The 6,034-nt window shown below is 44.6% G+C and overlaps 1 long non-coding RNA gene across 1 annotated transcript; it reads left to right on the top strand.

Moving 5' to 3' along the window:
- Positions 1 to 3,888, top strand: LOC118642908. The gene is made up of 3 exons (XR_004961823.1): positions 1 to 195; positions 983 to 1,130; positions 3,741 to 3,888. It is a non-coding gene; the product is annotated as an uncharacterized LOC118642908 (long non-coding RNA).
- The last annotated feature ends 2,146 nt before the right edge of the window (positions 3,889 to 6,034 follow it).

Genomic DNA, 6,034 nt, shown 5'->3' with positions numbered 1-6,034 from the left:
GTGGTCGCCTTGAAAACAACAGCCCGTGTTCCTCCTACTGGTACCAGCACCAGAGGGAGCAGGCTGAACTCAGCACACATCTTAATGATTTGTTTTGAACTCTGGTGGCTCCTTGGAAGACTGGCCCTTGTGTTCATTGCTTTCATCTCAGAACTCCCAGTGCTGAAGTGGCTGTGGGCATTCGTGATGGCAGAGGTATGAGGGAACTTTGGGGGGCGATGTATAAGTTCATCTATCTTGACTGTGGTCATAGTTTCACAGGTTTATGCACAAGACAAAACAAACAAATTTTACAGTTTAAATCTATGCTGTTTGTTGTATGTCAGTTATACAGCAATAAAGCTGGGTTTGGGGAATCTTTTTATCTTTAAAAAGAATATTGGGCAGCTCACTAAGTTATTGGGGGACTGGGAGACCAGACTCAGGGCCGCGCAGCCACGAGCACGTCACTGTGCCTCCCACACTCAGATCCAAGTACCCAGTGCACTAAGAGGCCAAACATTGAGACACCAGTGCTTGGAGACAAAGGCTTATTCGATTTGTCTCTCCCAGAAAGCAAAGTAGGGAGCTTCTGTGCAGCTAGGGAGTAAGGGAGGAGGTCTCAGGAAAATGAGAGAAGTCAGTGTGTCTTTAGTCGCAGAAAACACTTTTTGCATCAGACTCCTGGACATCAGCAGCTGATCACAGGTATGTTCTTTCCTTCTGCAAAACAAACTCATAAATTCTCCTCCAGCCCTTGAAGTGATCTCTTCTTGCTTGACAAAGTCAAATCAGTGACTTGACTATATTCATGAGAACAAAAGGAGCTGAACAGGAATAATGGTTAACATGTAAACAAAGGCCTAAGTAAGAATTAAATTGTTTAATTTTAGCTGCGAAAAATGGTAGAGGCATTAAATCACAGGAGCTCAGCTCAGCCACAAACAGTCCCTAAATTATGGATCCTATAAGGACACTAGAATCATTTGTTCTGTCTGCATAGCTGTCCCTGGACACTGGACACAGCCAGCTGCCTCCTTGCCATGGCTGTCCTAGGAGCTCAGCCTTGCTACCACCACCAACATGGCCACCAGAAAAGCATCCTGCATCCTTCTCCTCCTACAACACCAGCTCCCATTTCAAGGTCTAGGGTGAGTGTTTTTGATTGGTAGAGCCATGAGCTCATGTCCTCTCCTTTGGCAAGTGAGGCAGGGAAAGCAAGCATTTGACATTTTTTAGCTTCTATCATGCAATGTTCTGCCTCCGTATCACTTGTGGGTACATGGGGGATGGTATTTATATGCAGTAAAACAACTAAAAGGTATGGATGGTAAGAATTTTAAGACAGAAATGGGACATTTTAGGAATGAGGTAGAGGGTGATCCTTGAAGGATGGTGGGAGGTAAGTAAGGAAAGGGAGCGGTTCTGACAGTGCTCAGCATCTAAGAAGGGGGTCAAGAGAAGTAGCAAAGTCACTGGTCTGCGTGGAGTGGAGGGCTGGCTGGACTGAGGAGTCCTGGGGCAGGGGGCTAGGTTTTGAAGTCTCTTGGAAGCCAAGCAGGAAGCTTGGGCTTTATGACCCGGGCAATAGGAAGACTCGGAGGTTTTTGAGCAGCAGAGTGACACCCTGTTCCTTGTGTCTAGGAGAGAGTGATTCATGCATTTAGTCATTGAATGTTTACCGTGCAAGGTAACGGGAATAGAATGGTGAACAAGTAGAGATAGTGCCTTCTCCCAGGAGACTTCCAGTGTAGCAGGAAAGACAAAGCAGACAGACAAATGCAACATAAAATAGGAGACAGTAAGAACTTGGGGATTAAAGAACACAGGGATGGCCTTGGCGGTTTGGCTCAGTGGTTGGAGGGTCGTCCCGAGGACAAGAGAGGCCCGGGTTCGGTTCCCGCTGAGGGCACGTACCTCGGTTGCAGTTTGTCCCTGGACCTGGTTGGGGTTGTGTGGGTGGCAGCCACTTGATGTGTCTCTCTCATGTCGATGTTTCTCTCTCTCTCTCTTCCTCTCTCTCTCCCTTCCACTCTATCTGAAAATAAGTGTAAAAAAAGAACACAGGGATGGGGGCATTCAGTGTCACGAAGGTGATAGACAAGACTTCCTCAGGAAAGTGAGATTTAAATTGAGACCTGAAATATTCTAGCACAGAGGAAATAGCAAACCACCTGCATCCCCACATTTAGAGCTCACCCCTAAAGTTGCATAAATGGGATGTGGATTATTAGTATTGAATGTTTAAAAACATGTACTCTATATAGACACTGCCTGGGTTCTGAGCCCTGCTCTGCCGTTATGAGCCACGTGAACTTGGAGAGGGCCCGGCAGCTCCAGGCTCTTTCCCACACCTTGCCCTGTGCATCTCTTCCTTCTGGGTGTTCCTGAGTCATCAGCCAGTGGTATAGAAAGTAAAACGGTTTTCTGAGTACTGTGAGCTACTCTAGCAGAGTAATCAAATCCAAGGTGGGGGTCACTGGAATCTCCAGTCTATAGCTGTTCATTCAGAAGCACAGGGGATAACCCGGGCTGTGACTGGCACCTCAAGTGGTGGGAAGTGGGGACAGTCTTCTAATACCTGATGTGGCTAATTCGGAGGTTTTGTGGGAAGAAATTGGTGAGCTATGGTAAGCAGCTGAGTAGGTTTAGGATTGAATAACATAAATAATTTCTGGGGGTTCTGGGCTATAGGCGTTGTCCATAGTAGCCAGTACCAGGGCCTGGGGTGATTAGGGTAAAGGAACACAATTGCTTCCTAGAGTGTAAAAGCTACATAAGGGAGGTGGCTCAGAGTTGGGGCTCTGGATTAGTTGCCTTTGAAAGGCAGACCTCCTGGTGAGTCATTTGCTGTTTCTAAGAATTAGCTAGCCCTGGGAGGGGCAGTCTCTCTCTGGTCAGCTAGGCCCCAGATGCCAGAGCATCAAAAATACATGAAATGAGAAAATGTAGTTAACACAGAAGTGGTCAAACAAAGGTTGAGGTAGAGTCATAAAGAAGCAGGCGATGCGGCAGGAGTGACGTGGCTCTTGGTGGAAGGAGGATGAGTAGGCCAGAGTTTATAAAAGCAAAGGTCAGGGGTACTCCATTTTGGGCCAACACTCATTGTCATGTCGTCGAGGATGGAGTATAGGCAAGGTCGACTGTATTAGGAGATCTAGCTTTTTCATATAACCAGAAGTCTGGAAACAGCATAAGGCTGATGTAGCCACTGGAGAAAGCCCCCAAGGGTCCAGGTTCCATATTACTTCCAGTTCCACCAGCATTTCCCTGTGGCTTTGCACAAAGGGGAACAAGACAACAGATCCAAGTCCCAGGCAGGAAGCAAGAGAAGGTGAAATGACAAACAGCACATTTTCACTTTTTATCTGGGAGATGAAAGCTTTCCTACAAGTTCTACCCCATATATTTCTGCTTTACATCTCATTGGCTGAAACTGGGCCACAGGTCTTACCCCAAGAAGTAAGGGTATCTGGGGGAGGTAACTGTGTCTAACATTTACATTGCTGCCCCAAGCAAAACTGGGGCTCTACTGGTAAGGACAAATTCATATGTGAATGGGTTATATTCAGCAGTGACTGCCCCAGGGGGAAAAAGGAAGTATGACCTTGTCTTCTTCAATTAAATGACATCGTATGTGCTCAAAAGAAATAGTGTGCTGCTACTACTACTATTGTTAATGTAGTACTTCACAGTCCTGATTTTTACAGTCCCATTAATTCAACTAATATTTGTTGCACTTCTACAATGTTCGTCTTTAGGTGCCGGGGGTCAAGAAAGAGAATAAAATCTGATTCCTGCCTTTTAAGAACTTTGCATCTGTGTAGATAAATACACGGCGCATTAAATGTAATACAAGCTTCAGCAGCAGCAGTCTTAGAAGTTATTGGAAGTAGAAGGAACTTGAGAGCATGGATACAAATGATTCCTTATTTCACAGGTAAGGAAAGTGGGAGCCACCAGGGAAGTGAAGGGGCTGACCACAGTCACCAGCCTGCTGTGCAGGCCTCCTGATGGCCACGCTGGTGACTTTCTGATTACAATGACCTGTCTGAAGTGACTTGAAAATGCAAAGCTGGAAGGAGAGACCAGGATAATAAGCCCATGCCTTTTGGGGAGGTGGGCGAGGCATCTCACGGAAGCGTAGCCCTTGGCCCAGGAGAAAACCCGACCAGCAGTGGATTAACTGAATCCCAGGACTGAGCTGATGTGTGTGCCAGCATGAAAATGAGGGCCCCTCTGAGTGGCGGGTAGGGGAATTCCTCTGGGTTAAGACTTTTATTCACTCTGTGTTTTTTAATTAGCAATCCTGATTTTTCTAAGGATTGCCTTAAATCAGCAAATGCTTCTTGCATAACTCCTCACCCACGGATCTTCTATCGGACAGCACAGGTCACTAAAATGTGGGAAAAGAATGGAAATTTGGGCCCTGGCCGGTTTGGCTCAGCAGTTAGAGCATCGGCCTACAGTCCAGAGAGAACCGGGTTCAGTTCCCACTAAGGGCAAGTACCTCAGTTGCAGTTTGTGCCCCACCCTGGTCAGGTCGTGCAGGAGGCAGCCAATCAATGTGTCTCTCTCACATTGATGTCTCTCTCTCTATATCCTCCTCCTCCTCCTCCTCCTCCTCTTCCCTCCCACTCTATCTGAAGATAAATGGAAAAAATATCCTCAGGTGAGGATTAAAAAAAATATATTAAATGCAGTCTGTTTATTACAATGATGAATACTTTGTTCTGCTTGGCATAAAGTATAGCTTTAGCTTTTGTGGGATTTGTTGTTATTGTTTTTTTAAATGATGAAGTTAATGAAAATTGCAGACTGGCTGGCAGAAACAAAATAAAGTCACATCTGGAAACAGCTGCACTGGCAATTAAATGGCATTTAATGTGACTAATATCGAAAGGGTGAGTTTTTCTCCCCCAGCATTAGGGATGCAGAATTTAGGCTTCAGAGCTGCTGTATTATAGTAGTTTTGAGTCAGTGAGTGTTTAGAAGTCATTCTGATATTTAGAAAGAAAAACCCCCTGTGAGCCATAGAAGGGGATTTGAGTTAGGAAAAAAAAAAAAAAACAAGGGCTGCACAGTTTGAATTTTAAGAACTGGCATAAATTTTACAGTTTTTCCCCCCTAAGCATTAACTGTTCTATGTTTCAGTTCAATGAAATAAAGCCCTCTTGTTTCCCATACCAATCAAGTGACCTCCTGCCTCGCAGTAATTACTGGTAAACTTCAATATGCAAGCTGAAAGACCACCTAATTAAAAAGTGTAATTAATTTACATAGATCATTCAAAATGGCTAGATTAGATAGCTTATGGAGATAATGTAAAACTCTTTGAGCTGCTTTTATTGGCTTCTTTCCCTGCTGTTCCTCAGGTTCTGAGTATTTTCATGGGAATGAGTTTATCAAAGTGGGAAGGGCTTTGAGGTGATGGTTTTACCTAATCACTGCTAAACATTTAAAGCTTTGCAATTATTTTTTATCAATTACCCAAGTATAAAACAACAAAAAAAACGGCCTTCTCTTCCTGCTTGGTGCTGAGTGGCCTAATGTTATTAGTGAATATTTATTAAGTGCCTGTTGAGTGCTAGATGCCACTCAAAACACACAGTTATTTTAGAGCTTGCCGTGAATTAGCAATGACTCCTCTGGCTAGACAGCACTTTGATTCTTCTGATCACAATGAGATGGTTGCAGGACCCAAAGGAAAGATACTGGCTGAAGGGATTCTCTCTCCCTTTATTCATGATTCACAATGTGAGGTATATTATCTACTCTTCAACATAAACAGTACTGGATTCCAGAGGTTGGCCAAGCCCCTTTGTGACAACCAGGTGGCTGTTCCAACAGTGAGGGAGGAGAATTCTGATCTCTTACCTTCCCTGGTAGAGAAGTGTGGCCCTATGGTGACATCCACTCATATAAATTTCTTTCCCTTTACATCAATTATAAAGGGAGAAGTTTCTCCCCCGTTTGTGTATGGAGGTAATATATGAGAAGATCAATCAAGCTGGGCTTCGGAACAAAGAAGCTTGAAGCAAGGGATTTGTTATTA

This window comes from Molossus molossus, unplaced genomic scaffold (assembly GCF_014108415.1).
Source record: "Molossus molossus isolate mMolMol1 unplaced genomic scaffold, mMolMol1.p scaffold_m16_p_3, whole genome shotgun sequence".
Taxonomy (NCBI): Eukaryota; Metazoa; Chordata; class Mammalia; order Chiroptera; family Molossidae; genus Molossus; species Molossus molossus.
The sequence above is the reverse complement of the archived record's forward strand: the minus strand, read 5'-3'. Positions and strand labels throughout refer to the sequence as shown.